Source organism: Pristiophorus japonicus, chromosome 11, assembly GCF_044704955.1.
Source record: "Pristiophorus japonicus isolate sPriJap1 chromosome 11, sPriJap1.hap1, whole genome shotgun sequence".
Classification (NCBI taxonomy): domain Eukaryota; kingdom Metazoa; phylum Chordata; class Chondrichthyes; family Pristiophoridae; genus Pristiophorus; species Pristiophorus japonicus.
The window spans coordinates 193282756-193300124 of record NC_091987.1 but is presented as its reverse complement, the minus strand read 5'-3'; the positions used below and the strand labels follow the sequence as shown (position 1 = coordinate 193300124).

The window sequence follows — 17369 nt, the reverse complement described above, 5'->3', positions numbered from 1 at the left end:
CATTAATCTACATATAGATTGGGCTAACCAAACTGGTAGCAATATGGTGGAGGAGGATTTCCTGGAGTGTATTAGGCATGGTTTTCTAGACCAATATGTCGAGGAACAAACTAGAGGGCTGGCCATGCTAGACTGGGTTATGTGTAATGAGAAAGGACTAATTAGCAATCATGTTATGCGAGGCCTCTTTGGGAAGAGTGACCATAATATGGTAGAATTCTTTATTAAGATGGAGAGTGACACAATTAATTCAGAGACAAGGGTCCTGAACTTCAGGAAAGGTAACTTCGATGGTATGAGGCATGAATTGGCTCAAATAGACTGGCAAATGATACTTAAAGGGTCGATGGTGGATAGACAATGGCAAACATTTAAAGATCACATGGATGAACTTCAACAATTGTACATCCCTGTCTGGAGTAAAAATAAAACGGGGAAGGTGGCTCAACCGTGGCTAACAAGGGATATTAAGGATAGTGTTAAATCCAAGGAAGAGGCATATAAATTGGCCAGAAAAAGCGAAAAGCTAAGGACTGGGAGAAATTTAGAATTCAGCAGAGGAGGACAAAGGGTTTAATTAGGAGGGGGAAAATAATGAGAGGAAGCTTGCTGGGAACATAAAAACTGACTTCAAAAGCTTCTATAGATATATGAAGAGAAAAAGATTAGTGAAGACAAACATAGGTCAGTTGCAGTCAGATTCTGGTGAATTTATAATGGGGAACAAAGAAATGGCAGACCAGTTGAACAAATACTTTGGTTCTGTCTTCACGAAGGAAGACACAAATAACCTTCCAGAAATACTAGGGGACCGAGGGTCTCGTGAGATAGAGGAACTGAAGGAAATCCTTATTAGGCGGGAAATTGTGTTCGGGAAATTGATGGGATTGAAGGCCGATAAATCCCCAGGGCCTGATAGTCTGCATCCCAGAGTACTTAAGGAAGTGGCCCTAGAAATAGTGGATGCATTGGTGATCATTTTCCAACAGTCTATCGACCCTGGATCAGTTCCTATGAACTGGAGGGTAGCTAATGTAACACCACTTTTTAAAAAAGGAAGGGGAGAGAAAATGGGTAATTATAGACCAGTTAGCCTGACATCAGTAGTGGGGAAAATGTGGAATCAATTATTAAAGATGAAATAGCAGCACATTTGGAAAGCAGTGACAGGATCGGTCCAAGTCAGCATGGATTTATGAGAGGGAAATCATGCTTGTCAAATCTTCTGGAATTTTTGAGGATGTAACTAGTAGAGTGGACAAGAGAGAAACATAGAAACATAGAAAATAGGTGCAGGAGTAGGCCATTCAGCCCTTCTAGCCTGCACCGCCATTCAATGAGTTCATGGCTGAACATGCAACTTCAGTACCCCATTCCTGCTTTCTCGCTATACCCCTTTGATCCCCTTAGTAGTAAGGACTTCATCTAACTCCATTTTGAATATATTTAGTGAATTAGCCTCAACTACTTTCTGTGGTAGAGAATTCCACAGGTTCACCACTCTCTGGGTGAAGAAGTTTCCCCTCATCTCGGTCCTAAATGGCTTACCCCTTATCCTTAGACTGTGACCCCTGGTTCTGGACTTCCCCAACATTGGGAACATTCTTCCTGCATCTAACCTGTCTAAACCTGTCAGAATTTTAAACGTTTCTATGAGGTCCCCTCTCATTCTTCTGAACTCCAGTGAATACAAGCCCAGTTGATCGAGTCTTTCTTGATAGGTCAGTCCCACCATCCCGGGAATCAGTCTGGTGAATCTTCGCTGCACTCCCTCAATAGCAAGAATGTCCTTCCTCAAGTTAGGAGACCAAAACTGTACACAATACTCCAGGTGTGGCCTCACCAAGGCCCTGTAGCAACACCTCCCTGCCCCTGTACTCAAATCCCCTCGCTATGAAGGCCAACATGCCATTTGCTTTCTTAACCGCCTGCTGTACCTGCATGCCAACCTTCAATGACTGATGTACCATGACACCCAGGTCTCGTTGCACCTCCCCTTTTCCTAATCTGTCACCATTCAGATAATAGTCTGTCTCTCTGTTTTTACCATTCGGGATAAACGGGTCCTTTTCAGAATGGCAGGCAGTGACTAGTGGGGTGCTGCAGGGCTCAGCGTTGGGACCCCAGTTATTTACAATATACATTAATGATTTAGATGAAAGAATTGAGTGTAATATCCCCAAGTTTGCAGATGGCACTAAGCTGGGTGGCGGTGTGAGCTGTGAGGAGAACGCTAATGGATGTGGTGTATTTGGACTTTCAAAAGGCTTTTGACAAGGTCCCACACAAAAGAGTGTTGTGCAAAATTAAAGCACATGGTATTGGGGATAATGTACTGACGTGGATAGAGAACTGGTTGGCAGACAGGAAGCAGAGAATCGGGATAAACGGGTCCTTTTCAGAATGGCAGGCAGTGACTAGTGGGATGCCGCAGGGCTCAGCGTTGGGACCCCAGTTATTTACAATATACATTAATGATTTAGATGAAAGAATTGAGAGTAATATCCCCAAGTTTGCAGATGGCACGAAACTGGGTGGCGGTGTGAGCTGTGAGGAGAACGCTAAGAGGCTGCAGGGTGACTTGGACAGATTAGGTGAGTGGGCAAATGCATGGCAGATGCAGTATAATGTGGATAAATGTGAGGTTATCCACTTTGGGGGCAAAAACACAAGGGCAGAATATTATCTGAATGGCGGCAGATTAGGAAAAGGGGAGGTGCAACGAGACCTGGGTGTCATGGTACATCAGTCATTAAAAGTTGGCATGCAGGTACAGCAGATGGTGAAGAAGGCAAATGGTATGTTGGCCTTCATAGCTAGGCGATTTGAGTTTAGGAGCAGGGAGGTCTTACTGCAGTTGTATAGGGCCTTGGTGAGGTCTCACCTAAAATATTGTGTTCAGTTTTGGTCTCCCAATCTGAGGAAGGACGTTCTTGCTATTGAGGGAGTGCAGCGAAGGTTCACCAGACTGATTCCCGGGATGGCAGGACTGACATATGAGGAGAGATTGAATCGGCTGGGCCTGTATTCACTGGAGTTTAGAAGGATGAGAGGGGATCTCATAGAAACATATAAAATTCTGACGGGACTGGACAGGTTTGATGCAGGAAGAATGTTCCCGATGTTGGGGAAGTCCAGAACTAGAGGACACAGTCTAAGGATAAGGGGTAAGCCATTTAGGACTGAGATGAGGAGAAACTTCTTCACTCAGAGAGTTGTTAGCCTGTGGAACTCCCTACCGCAGAGTCGTTGATGCCAGTTCATTGGATATATTCAAGAGAGAGTTAGATATGGCCTTTACGGCTAAAGGGATCAAGTGGTATGGAGAGAAAGCAGGAAAGGGGTACTGAGGTGAATGATCAGCCATGATCTTATTGAATGGTGGTGCAGGCTCGAAGGGCCAAATGGCCTACTCCTGCACAAATTTTCTATGTTTCTATGTTTCTATGTACAGCAGTATTGGGACATATCTGCATCTTTAACTATAATCACCGCTGACTGAGAAACCCAAGCAGCTATTTAGTCCTTGCTGCCTTGCGTAACAAATGATAACTACCTGGTAATCCATCTTTGCAAACGCTCACCATCAGAACTATCCCGCCACCATTGTCAAGAAATCCATATCGGCCCAAGACTGCCGTGCCAATCACTTCTGTCTGAGAAACCAGCTGCCGTAGAAGCTCCCGCCATTTTCTTTGCCTCCCTGCTGGCTGGGTGTTGTTGAAGCCCACCATCAAATTTACTTCTCACCACAACCTTTCCACTTTCATTTTTTTTACATTTTTTCTCCCAATTGGCTGCCAAATTTATTTACTTACAATTTCCCCCCCACAAGCTCTAATTAATTTCCTTTTGCAGCTCCCCCCCCCCTCCACCCCCAAACCCAAACCATGAGGAAAAACATTTGTACGCAATGAATGTTTAGGAGATGGAATGCACTGCCTGATAACGTGGTGGATAGTGGGTGCAGATTCAATAGTAGCTTTCAAAAGAAAATTGGATAAATACTTGAAGGAGACAAAAGGAGTCGGAGAATTGGGATAATGTTAAAAACCAGCAAAGCATGACTAAAAAAATAATAAAGAGAGGGAAGATATATTATGAGAGTAAACTGGCAAGAAATATAAAATAGCTAGTAAGAGTTTCTTCAGGTATATAAAAAGGAAGAGAGTAGCTAAATTAAACGTTGGTCCCTTAGAGGATGAGACTGGGGAATTAATAATGGGGAGCAGGGAATTGGCAGAGACTTTGAACAAATATTTTAGAATGGTTACAGCAAGGAAGGAGTCCATTCGGCCTATTGAGCCCATGCCAGCTCCCTACAAGAGCACCTCAGCTGGTTCCACTCCCCCATCCTTTCCCCATAGCCCTGCAAATGTTTTTCTTTCAGGTACTTATCCAACTCACTTTTAAAAGCAGTGATCGAGTCTGCCACCACCATCCTTTCAGGCAGTGCATTCCAGATCCTAACCACGCACTGTGCAAAAACGCTTTTTTCTTATGTCGCCTTTGGTTCTTTTGCCAATCACCTTAAATATGTGTCCTCTGGTCTTGACCCTTCCACCAATGAGAACAGTCTTCCTTTTTTACTCTTCCTTTTCCTGCTACTCCTACGTGGTGCACCCGCTGTACTGCTGATCAGCAGAGGTAGTGGCAGGCTGCTCAGATCCCTGCTCGGATTGCTGAGATGCTCTTGGCCGATGTCCTCTGGGTTTTGAAGCCCATGAAGGCCCCGCCAAAGACTGCGCCACCTGCACCTGTGCAGGAGCAAACATGGTCATCGGGTGACAAGGCAGCATGTGAGCTAAAGACTGAGTCTTCAAGGTATCGGTCTTCACGGTGGAAGGCACTAAAAACATCCCGATAATGGATAATCAAGCAGCTATAGGGAGGGAGGAACTTAAAACAATCACTATCACCAAAGAAAAAGTACTTGGTAAAATAATGGGACTAAAGGTGGACAAGTCCCCTGGACCTGATGGCTTGCATCCCAGGGTCATAAAAGAAGTGGCAGCAGAGATAGTTGATGCATTAGTTGTAATCAACCAAAGTTCCCTGGATTCTGAAGTGGTCCCAGCGGATTGGAAAACTGCAAATGTAACACCCCTATTTCAAAAAGAAGGCAGACAGAAATCAGGAAATTATAGACCAGTTAGCCTAACATCTGTTGTTGGGAAAATGCTGGAGTCCATTATTAAGGAAGCAGTAGCAGAACATTTGGAAAAGCATAATTCAGTCAAGCAGAGTCAGCATGGTTTTATGAAATCATGTTTGACAAATTTGCTGGAGTTCTTTGAGGATGTAACAAGCAAAGTAGATAGAAAGATAGAAACATAGAAAATAGGTGCAGGAGTATGCCATTCGGCCCTTCGAGCCTGCACCGCCATTCAATGAGTTCATGGCTGAACATGCAACTTCAGTACCCCATTCCTGCTTTCTCGCCATACCCCTTGATCCCCCTAGTAGTAAGGACTACATCTAACTCCTTTTTGAATATATTTAGTGAATTGGCCTCAACAACTTTCTGTGGTAGAGAATTCCACAGGTTCACCACTCTCTGGGTGAAGAAGTTTCTCCTCATCTCGGTCCTAAATGGCTTACCCCTTATCCTTAGACTGTGACCCCTGGTTCTGGACTTCCCCGACATTGGGAACATTCTTCCTGCATCTAACCTGTCTAAACCTGTCAGAATTTTAAACTTTTCAATGAGTTCCTCTCTCATTCTTCTGAACTCCAGTGAATACAAGCCCAGTTGATCCAGTCTTTCTTGATATGTCAGTCCAGCCATCCCAGATAATGGGGAACCAGTGGATGTGGTGTATTTGGATTTCCAGAAGGCATTCGATAAGGTGCCACATAAAAGGTTATTGCACAAGATAAAAGCTCACCGTGTTGGAGGTAATATATTAGCATGGATAGCGGATTGGCTAACTAACAGAAATCAGAGATTCAGGAGGAATGGGTCATTTTCCGATTGTCAAACAGTGACTAATGGTGTGCTGCAGGGATCAGTGCTGGGGCCTTAACTATTTACAATCTATATTAATGACTTGGATGAAGGGACCAAGTGTAATATAGCCAAGTTTGCTGATGCTACAAAGATGAGCGGGAAAGCAAGTTGCAAGGAAGATACAAAAAATCTGCAATGGTATATAGACAGGCTAATGAGAGGGCAAACATTTGGCAGATGGAGTGTAATGTGGGAAAGTGTAAGGTTATCACTTTGGCAGGAAAAATAAAAAATCTAATTATTATTTAAATGGAGTGAAATTACAAAATGTTGCAGTACAGAGAGATCTGGGGGTCCTTGTGCATGAAACACAAAAAGTTAGTATGCAGGTTCAGCAAGTAATCCATTTGCCTTTATTGTAAGAGGGATAGAGTATAAAAGCAGAGAAGTATTGCTGCAACTGTACAGGGTATTGGTGAGACCACACCTAGAGTACTGCATATAGTTTTGGTCTCCTTATTTAAGGAGGGATATACTTGTATTGGAGGCTGTTCAGAGAAGGTTCACTCAGTTGATTCCTGAGATGAGGGGGTTGACTTATGAAGAAAGGTTGAGTAGGTTGGGCCTATACGCATTGGAGTTTAGAAGAATGAAAGGGGATCTTATTGAAACATATAGGATACTGAGGGGGCTTGACAAGGATGCAGAGAGGATGTTTCCCCTCGTGGGGGAATCTAGAATTAGGGGGCATAGTCTCAGAATAAAGGGTTGCCCATTTAGAACTGAGATGAAGAGGAATTTCTTCTCAGAGGGTCGTAAATCTGTGAAATTCTCTGCCCCAGAGAGCTGTGGATGCTGGGTCATTGAATATATTTAAGGTGACGATAGACAGATTTTTGAAAGATACGAGAGTGAAGGGTTATGGGGAGCGGGCAGGAGAGTGGAGCTGAGCCCAAGACCAGATCTGCCATGATCTTATGGAATGGCGGAGCAGGAGTAGGCCAAATGGCCTACTCCTGCTCCTATTTCCTATGTTCCTAAATTGCAGGGATATGGAGAAAGAGCGGGGGAGTGGGACTAACTGGATTACTCTACGATAGAGCCAGCGCAGACTCGATGGGCAGAATGGCCTCCTTCTGTGTTATACTATCTATGATTCCCCTTCATTTGCTTCCCATGAAACTTTGTTAATTTAGTTTTCCTCTTCCATTCCACTGCCAAGTTTATTTAATTTGAATTTCTTCACCAGATTTATCCTCCTGCTGCCATGAAACCTGGGTTAACGTAGTTAGAACTTGTTCCCCAGTTAACACCGTTTTTATTTAATAGCAATAGGAGTTGGCCATTCAGCACTTTCAACTTGTTCCGCTATTCAATTGCATCTGAATAAATTTGGGGAAGCCGCTTTCATTCAATGGCCGACCCAATTACAGTTGCTTTTATTTCATTAATGTATTTAGAAGGGTCCCTCCCATTGCATTAAATTATATAAAACAAGCTGTCAGTCACTGTGAGAAATGCCAAAGGAAATCTGCCTGTAGAATGCGAAAATCTTATTGCACGTTTGCACTTCATGTTCATCATACTTTAGGTGACTATCAGACTTCAGACGTCACACCCTGTCTAATCTAAATCTCTGCATCACAACTGGAAAAGAAATTAAAGGCAGCATATGGGCTGGATTTTCAGTTCTGGTCATTTCAGGGCGGTAAATTTTGCGGCGGAACATGGTTTGTGTCCTCAGCCACAAAATTCATCAGCTGGGCCCTGAGTGTGGAGCGGGGCGCTAAGGGAGGCGTTGCACACCTCTTTTAAGGCGCTAGGCCGACTAAGCAACTGAAAATCCCGAGCTAAAGAGCAGGCCTCGGAGTATCCTAAGAGAGGTTTGCTTGAAGAACAAAAAAATCGGCACAAAACACACAAAAAACATTCCCAATGCCTTGACCACCCCACATTAGCATAAATCGCAAAAATAAAAGGAAACAAAACAATCATACTTACCTCATTCATTACTTACTTCACTCACCGCCGCCGGGACAGCTCCTATCTCCTGGTTTTCCAGTAGGTCCCACTAGGGGGCGCGCTACGGGGTGCTGGAGGCTCAGCATCAATTCAAAATTGAAGCGCAGTCGAACATGGTGGTGTTCCACGCCGGCTCGACACTCCCGGCCAGTGCTGCTCAGCGCCCCCGCAAAACCGACAACCAATTTCCCAGCGGGGCACTGCCCAGAAACCATTGCCGCCACCATTGCCATCCCTCCAGGGCACTAACAGGGGCGGCAGAGGACTGAAAATCCAGCCAAATCTACAGGGAAACCTCCGCAGGAGCACAATATACTGGACCCAAAATATCCGCATCTTTACTTTCCCGCAAACAAAGCCAAGGTTCTGATCTCCAGCTTGAATAACAATTAATCTTTGAATGAACTAATGATTTACTTAACATTATTTGTACTTTGTAGCCTCAAAGGAACAGGCATCTACAATTTAACAGAAAACATCGTTGCCATAGGTCTAGCGGGAGATGGCAGAATCTCCAGAGAAAGTATGTAGAGAACAGCCGCTTACACAATTTCCCCGTGGATGCCACCATCTCCCATTCATCATCATCATCATAGGCAGCCCCTTGGAATCGAGGAAGACTTGCTTCCACTCTAAAAATGAGTCCTTAGGTGGCTAAACTAACAGAACCACAGTCCCTGTCACAGATGGGACAGATAGTCATTGAGTGTAAGGGAGGGTGGGACTGGTTTGCCGCACGCTCTTTCCGCTGCCTGCGCTTGATTTCTGCATGCTCTTGACAATGAGACTCGAGGTGCTCAGCGCCCTCCCGGATGCACTTCCTCCACTTTGGCCGGTCTTTGACCAGGGACTCCCAGGTGTTGGTGGGGATGTTGCACTTTATCAGGGAGGCTTTGAGGGTGTCCTTGTAACGTTTCTTCTGCCCGCTTTTGGTTCGCTTGCTTGAAGGAGTTCCGAGTAGAGCGCTTGCTTTGGAGTTATGGTGAGAAACTGGGAGAAACCCCAGGAATTTCAGGGCCTTTTACGTGGTATAATTTTCCTGTCCATATGAAACTTCTCCCTCTCTGATCTATCTGAACAGTGTATGGGAGATTTGTGAGTGATATAATAAAACTAACACGACTATACACATTTGCCATGTGTCCACCACACTTTCGCTGTCGCACTTGTTCTGTCACACTTCCTAATAATCAAATTTCTTTGAACTGATTTGATCATGTACACATTTATTTAATCCGTTACACATATATAAATGCTTCATTATAAAACAGCAAGACAATACAATTGAATATTGGCAAGCAGGAATTAACATTCAGCACCAGCTATCCATATCGAGGAGCAAAAGGGGAACCATTCAAATTGCTTTTGACTGCAATCTTAGATTCTACACTGAGCAATACACTTACTGCTGGAATTATAGTTTATAACATCATCGTCATAGGCAGGCCTTCAGAATCGAGGAAGACTTGCTTCCACTCTGAAAGTGAGTTCTCAGGTGGCTGTACAGTCCAATGTGGGAATTACAGTCTCTGTAACAGGTGGGACAGACAATGGTTGAAGGAAAGGGTGGGTGGGGAGTCTGGTTTGCCGCACTCTCCTTCCGCTGCCTGCGCTTGATTTCTGCATGCTCTCGGCAACGAGACTTGAGGTGCTCAGCGCCGTCCCGGATGCTCTTCCTCCATTTTGGGCAGTCTTGGGCCAGGGATTCCCAGGTGTCGGTGGGGATGTTGCACTTTATCAAGGAGACTTTGAGAGTGTCCTTGAAACGTTTCCTCTGCCCACCTGGGGCTCGCTTGCCGTGCAGGGGTTCCGAGTAGAGCGCTTGCTTCGGGAGTTCGATCGAGCATGCGGATGATGTGGCTCACCCAACGGAGCTGGTCGATTGTGGTCAGTGTTTCGATGCTGGGGATGTTGGTCTGGTCAAGAACACTGACGATGGTGCATCTGTCCTCCCAGTGGATTTGCAGGATATTGCGGAGATAGCATTGGTGGTATATTTATTACATATTTAAGATGTTAGCGTAGTAAAAATATTTTTAAAAATTTAAGAAAACTAGTCATTTTCCTCTGCCAGTGCACACATGGAGTGAAGACCAAATTTAATCTTCAGGTGAATTATGGTTAGAGGACAGGGAGTAATTGGACCAAAACATGAAGATACTGTAGCAATAATTAGGAGTTTGTTTTCCCTAATGACTTGTTGCTGCCTGAATAAAGCAGGGTGCCCTTCAACTCATCCGGAACAATGCCGCAGGACATCCGCTGGTTCTTATAAAGATAGTCTGAGAGTACATATAATCGCTATTAGTGCGTCGAGTCGCAACATGTTCAGTTTCTCATTCTGTTGACCCTTGTTCTCAAAAGTCCATGACTTTGATTTTAAAAGAAGAACATTTCATTTAGTTTGGAAGCATAGCTGTTAAAGAAAAGCACAAAAGCAGAAAAGGACTATTCATCCCCTCTGCAGAGTGCACACACAAACCGCCCCACCATGACCTCTACATGAAAGAAAGAAAGAAAGAAAGAAAGAAAGAAAGAAAGAAAAAACTACTTGCATTTATGTAGAGCCTTTCATGACTACCGAACATCTCAAAGCGCTTTACAGCCAATGAAGTACTTTTTAGAGGGTAGTCACTGTTGTAAATGTGGGAAACGCAGCAGCCAATTTGCGCACAAGCAAGCTCCCACAAACAGCAATGTGATAATGACCAGATAATCTGTTTTTGTTATGTTGATTGAGGGAGAAATGTTGGCCAGGACACCGGGGAAAACTCCCCTGATCATCTTCAAAATAGTGCCACGGGATCTTTAAGTCCACCTGAGAGGGCAGACGGGGCCTCGGTTTAACCTCTCATCCAAAAGAAGGAAAGTTCTTTGTGTACATTCCCTAATCCCCCAAATTAATCAAACACAACTCCAGAATAACCGTGCTCGCAGGTCCTCCTTTCCAGCCTGGTTGGCTGCCCCACAACCGGCAACTCCACAACTTCACGGACTATTTAATCATCTCAGTCTAAGCTGAACCTTTAATCGTGTTCCCTTCCAGATGTTTATCCAGCTGTATTGTTAAGTTAATCAATGCAACATCAGCAGCGTTTGCTGGGCGCTTGTTAGCCGTGTTAGTGGGGGAGGGGAAGGTCTTTCAGGCTTGCTTGGGGCACATTAATTTAAAACCGGTGTCCTCTATTTCTGCAGGGACACTGCAACGCAAAGAATCTGCCAGATCATATGCCAGATTATCCATGTCCTAAATTGCGGACTGCCGTTTTTGTCCTGTTGCAGCCCTCAATCAGTCGGTGATTGTTTCTGGTACGCATAGGAGTGATGTTTATTTGTGAATCTGGGAGAGTTGGATGTGAGAAATTAAATCTGCATTTGAGCTCTGCCCTTTGTCTGAAATCTGCCGAGATCTAAATCTGTTCATTATTTCTGAACTAATTGCATTCAGATCACTTAATGCTTCAACGACATTGCTGCCCATTGACAGTGAAGTGCAGATTCAGCTTTTTAGTACAGGTGCTGCAGAATACTCTTCCATGTTTTTTCCTCATAGTCTGTCAGTCAGTCCAGTTACATGACAGGATAAGCAACTGCTTTATCTGTGTTGTCTTATTTATGTTCCACTGAGAAAATGAATCTTTTTCCCTAGGTCTTCGATCAATATTTTACTGTATTTTTTTTTAAATGCTTCATTCCCAATCCTGGGATTCCACCTTCTTTATAATTTAATGGCCTATATTTTGAGGCCTCTACGAATGTGTATGAGTTGCGTACGCGCCCATAAGGGCCGCGCAAGTTCAGGATTTTTGCACGCAATGCGCAAAAACCTGGAACCTGCAATCTGTCAAGAATTGACAGATCCAACCCATCCCGGGGAAAGGGCCTCCGCGGGCAGAGAGTTGGGCTATTGTCCTACTTCTGCCAAGCGAATGCCTGTGAAATTCTTACGCCTGTGTTTACCAGTAAGAGTTTAAAAAAACATTAAAGTATATTTTTTCAATCCTTTAAACATTAACAAAGCTGAACAATAAGGTGAGGTTTTTTTAGCTTCTTTAAAACATTTAAATTTATTCTTTCAAAAAATTACATTTTGTTTTAAATATTTAATTAAACGGCATGTTAATTAATTTTAAATATTTAATTTTTAAAATTTATTTGATGTGTAGATGTATCTTTTGAGGTATTCCCATTCATGTTCATGGGGTTTCCGTACAGAAGGAATCCCCATAAGTATGAATGGGAATTCCCTTCTTTCATTGGTTGGGCCAGCCCACGTGATCCCAGGGGCACTTGTGAACTGCCTGCACCCCTGAGATACCTAGGCCTCTACCCGCAGGTACCCGGAAAGGCCCAGGACCGCGAATCTCCGTACCTCCCGGACCCCCAGGTGCGCAGGCATTTTATTTGCGGATTGGAGGCATTTCCCCACGGAAATTCTCCGACCGCAAAATTCAGGGCCACTGTGTTTTCCATTGAGCAACTGTTTGAGGTGTGATATTCAGCCGCGTCCATACAGTCAAGGTGACCATTGTCTTCACAAAGGCTAACAGTAGCAGGTTGTATCCCAGGGGTTGTTCAAACAACAACATCATGTTTCTCTTCATTCCTCTTGGCATTGTTACCCCAGCATCCAGAGTGATGGAGAGAGCCCTCTATTAAATCTGTGAGACTGTTAGTTCTCATAGAGGACTTTGCTATTACTGTGAATTCTGGGAATACCCCAACTTCATTGTGGCCTCATTTTTTACACTTGCTCAACATAGAAAGAAAAAAAAAGACTTGCATTTATATAGCGCCTTTCGTGACCTCAGATGTCCTAAAGCACTTTACATCCAATGAAGTACTTTTTGAAGTTTAGTCACTGTTGTAATGTAGCACAGCAAGCTTCCACAAATGGCAATTATGAAAATGATAATATGTTTTAGTGATCTTGATTGAGGGATAAATATTGGGACAGGAAACTGGGGCTAACTCCCCTGCTCTTCGAAATAGTGTCATGGGTTCTTTTATGTCCACCTGAGAGGGCAGACGGGGCCTCGGTTTAACGTCTCATCCAAAAGGCAGAGATAAGGTAAAAGGTAATGCTGGGGTTTTTAACCAGTGCAGGACATGTACACACAGGATCATGATTCTGAGGCAGGAGAATGTAATCTTCCAGAAATTTCCTGCCAAATGACAGAGAGTTGACAAGCTGAGTGATTGGGTGCCACTTTAATCGACTTGTATTAGTATTGAGTTTTGATTTAGCCACCCTATTGAGCTTTTTTATTGCCTTTACTATTTTCCCACCCTCTATGAGTTCCTTATCTGAGATATAATTGCCACATTATTCCTCAATTGAGAATCGTTTGCAAGTTCAGGGGTAATCAATATCAGCTGTGCAGTGCAAGTACCCAGAACTGGTATTGGAGGGAAGAATGAGGTACAGTTCCGACCTCCAAAACCTGGAGTTCCGGAATCCAGAATGTTCCGGAATCCGGACTCTGGACTGATTGGTGGCAGGGTCATCCGGAATCCATAAAATGTTCCAGAATCCGGACACCCTTTCAAACCGTTTCTACCGCCAGCTGGGCCTAGTGAAAGGTCAAAAAATGAAATCCAACTACTGTATAGTTAATAACATTGCAGGAATAAAAACGCCAATCCTACCTGTTCCAGGCCAGGTCTTCACAGTCACCGCACTGCTGCTCCTGGGTCCGCAGCAATTCGGCACAGCACACAGACCCTTCAGCCAGAACCAACCGAGCTCCCGCGGGCAAGTCCCCTCCCGCCCGCGCGCAAGTCCCCTCCCGCCCGCGGGCAAGTCCCCTCCCGCCCACGCGCAAGTCCCCTCCCGCCCGCGCGCAAGTCCCCTCCCGCCCGCGCACAAGTCCCCGGCCAGAACCAACTACACAGCACACTGCAGCTCTCCAAAGCAGCAACCATGCGATCGCCACGCCCCATGACTCCGAGCGGAGCTGACCCGACCTCACCCGAGCAGACCCAACCTCACCGCGATTTTAAGTTTGCACACCTGTACATGTACCTGAAATTAAAAAATACTACCTGCACCTGTACTTTTAAAGTCAGCATTTAAAAAAAATGAGTGGCATTAAACATTATAGGGCTACCCCAGATGACCCACCTACATCCCATGATCAGACCCCACTCAACCTGACTCCATTGCTGTGGTGTTTTTCCCGATTTAAAGATCTGCACAGATAAAGATTGTGAATTTGTGTTGTCATTGTAAACCTGTCAAAATGGCCAACAGATATAGGTACCTGTACCCCAATGGGTTCAGATAAAGGAAAGAGGAAGCATAGTTCACTTTCAATTGTCAAAAAAGTTGAGTTACTCCAGAGATTAGATAGAGGTGCTTCAGTGAGAAGATTGAGTGAGGAATATAGTGTTGGACTCTCTACCATCTATGATACCAGAAAACAGAATGCGGAAAGTGATGTTCATAAGGAAATGAGTAAGAGAAAAAGTATGCATAAGCCGAGATGTGAAGATGTGGATCGAGCAGTGATGGAGTGGTGGTGACAGAGGCGAAGTGAAATGGTTCCTTTGTCTGGCCCAATGGTGGTGCAACAAGCTAAAATATTCCATGTACAACTGGGGATTGAAACTCCATGCAAGTATTCTTCTGGTTGGCTAGCCAAATTTAAAAGGCGTCATAGCATCAGGCAACTGAAAGTATGTGGTGAGAAAGCCTCAGCACATCATGAGGCAGCTGAAAATTATATTGATGAGTTCATCAAACTAATTACCGATGAAAACCTTTCACCTGAGCAAATGAACAATGCTGACGAGACAGCACTGTTTTGGCGTTACGTACCACGAAAGACATTAGCAGCAGCAGAAGAAGCGCAGCCAGCAGGTGTAAAAAACGCCAAGGATAGGTTGACTGTGCTTGCTGCTGCAAATGTGGCTGGGACACACAAGTGTAAGCTTATGGTCATTAGGAGAAGCCAGCATCCAAGATGTTTCACGGGTTTGAGGGTATCGCCAGTGCATTATTATACCAATTAGAAAGCATGGGTAACCAGGGTAATCTTTCTGAACTGGTTTGAGAAGAATTTTGTCCCTCAGACACGTGCTCATTGCATGGAAGCTGGCCTTGAAGTAAACTGCAAATTATTCTTGCTGCTAGACAATTGCTTAGCACATCCCGAATGCTGAGCTTCTGGTAAAGGATAATGTCCATGGAATCTGCTGACCTCCAAATGTTACATCACTGATACAGCCAATGGACCAAGGAATTTTGAGATCGATGAAGTGTCTCCACAAAAACGTATTTGTGAAGTGTTTGCTTCATGCTGTGAACACAGGCATGGGAATAAAAGCATTCTCAAAAGCTTTCTCTATCAAGGATGCCATATGGGCAGCTGCAGATGCATAGGACTTGGTAACTGCAGACACCTTGGTCAATGCTTGGCATAACATCTGGCCATCAACTATGTTTGCTGACGATGATGCTGATGATACTCCTCAGGACTTTCAAGGCTTTCGAGTGTCCAGGGAGAAAGCAATGATTGCTCAACTTTTAGATTCAGCAAGAGGGCTGACTTGCGAAGCTGTGCAGGAATTGATTGAGGACAATGTCGCAGAAGTCGTGGACATAGAAAACGATGCTCCCATTGTGCATGCAGTGATAGATGAAGAAATCATGCAGAGGGTTTTGCATCCAGAAGAAAAGGATGAAAGCACTGAGGATGATGATGCCTGTGATCAAGTCGAAAAAGTGCCGATTGACAAAGCAATCAATCTTTGTCAAGAATTAATTTATGCCTTAGAGCAACGAAGCTTCATAAGTGAAGAAGAAATACTGCAGGTCTACAGAATTCGGGAAAGATTAGTGAGCCCAAATTATTTAAACAAACAACAATATTAAATATCTTTCAAAAGAGGTCGCAACAAAAGGCCCAAGATCTACAGCGTGAAACTACACCGGTAATTTCCACATTTGATAATCCTATTGCTGGTCCATCATCAGCCCCAGACATCATAGCTGAGCCCTGTACCTCAAGCACAACCTCCAGCCAATTGTAACTGTACCTGTTTATTTTCACTCTGTTTAACAAATAAAAGCCTTCATTTACTGTTATACTGTATTTCATAACTTAACTGTTTTACAAATAAAAACCGTTATTATATTTCATGCTTTGAGTACATTCCTTTTCAAATTTGAAGATACAGGCCGGGAAGCTCCCATTAAGTACAGTTACAGAGTACAGGCGTTCTGCATTGCAAAAACAAGAGAGGGAGGTTTACCATGCATTGCGAAGAAGCGAGGACTACAAGGCCTGCGAGGAGAAGAACTACAAGATGACGTCCAAAAACGGGAAATATCGCAACTTGGGCCCAGGCATTTCCGGACTCGGGACGTGCTTCTGACGTGCTTCCGAAATCCGAAATCCGGAAATCCAGAAATACCCGAATCTGGGCTCGGGCGTTTCCGGACTTCGGAACGTCAGAAACATGTTCCGAAGTCCGGAAAAACACGAAAACCGGCTCGACCTCGGTCCCGAGGTTGCCGGACCCGTGATGTCGAACCTGTAATATAAACTAAATGGTACAATTTTAAAGGGGGTGCAGGTACACATATACAAGTCTTTGAAGGTGGCAGGACAAATAAGACTTTTTTTTAAAAAAGCAGATGTGATCCTGGGCTTTATAAATAGAAGCATAGAGTAAAAAGCAAGGATGTTATGCTAAACCTTTATAAATCACTGGTTAGCCCTTAGCTGGAGAATTGTGATCAATTCTGGGCACCACATTTTAGGAAGGATGTCAAAATCTTGGAGAGAGTGCAGAGGAGGATTACTAGAATTGTACCAGAGATGAGGGACTTCAGTTATGTGGTGAGATTAGTGAAGCTGGGATTGTTCTCTTTAGTGCAGAGAAGGTTAAGAGGAGATTTAATAGAGGTCTTCAAAATTAGGAAGTGTTTTGATAGAGTATATAAGGAGAAACTGTTTCCACTGACCAGAGGGTTGCTAACAGGACATGGATTTAAGATAATTAGCAAAAGAACCAAGGAGAATAAGGAGAATTTTTTTTTATCCAGCGAGTTGTTACAATTTGGAATGCACTGCCTGAAAGAACGGTGGCAGCAGATTCAATGGTAACTTTCAAAAGGGAATTTGATATCCACTTGAAAAAGCAAAAATGCAAGGCTATGGAGAAAGAGCAGGGAGTGGAACTAATTGGACAGCTCTTTCAAAGAGCCAACAGAGGCATGATGGGCCGAATGGCCTCCTTTGTGCTGCAAGATTCTATGGCTGTATAATCCTACTGGTGCCAGAATATGCCTAAATTTCATGCCCATCAGTAACTATCCTTCCCACGCACAATCTACTAGAGTATGTAAAAGTCGCTGATAAAACTTGACAGGTCATCCAAAACTCAGCAG

At 44.1% G+C, this 17369-nt stretch overlaps 1 protein-coding gene across 1 annotated transcript in view; it reads left to right on the top strand.

The window, feature by feature from the left end:
• Positions 1-17369, top strand: part of igsf9bb (immunoglobulin superfamily, member 9Bb) — a 777241-nt gene that overhangs the window by 534072 nt on the left and 225800 nt on the right. The gene's annotated exons all lie outside the window — the stretch shown is intronic.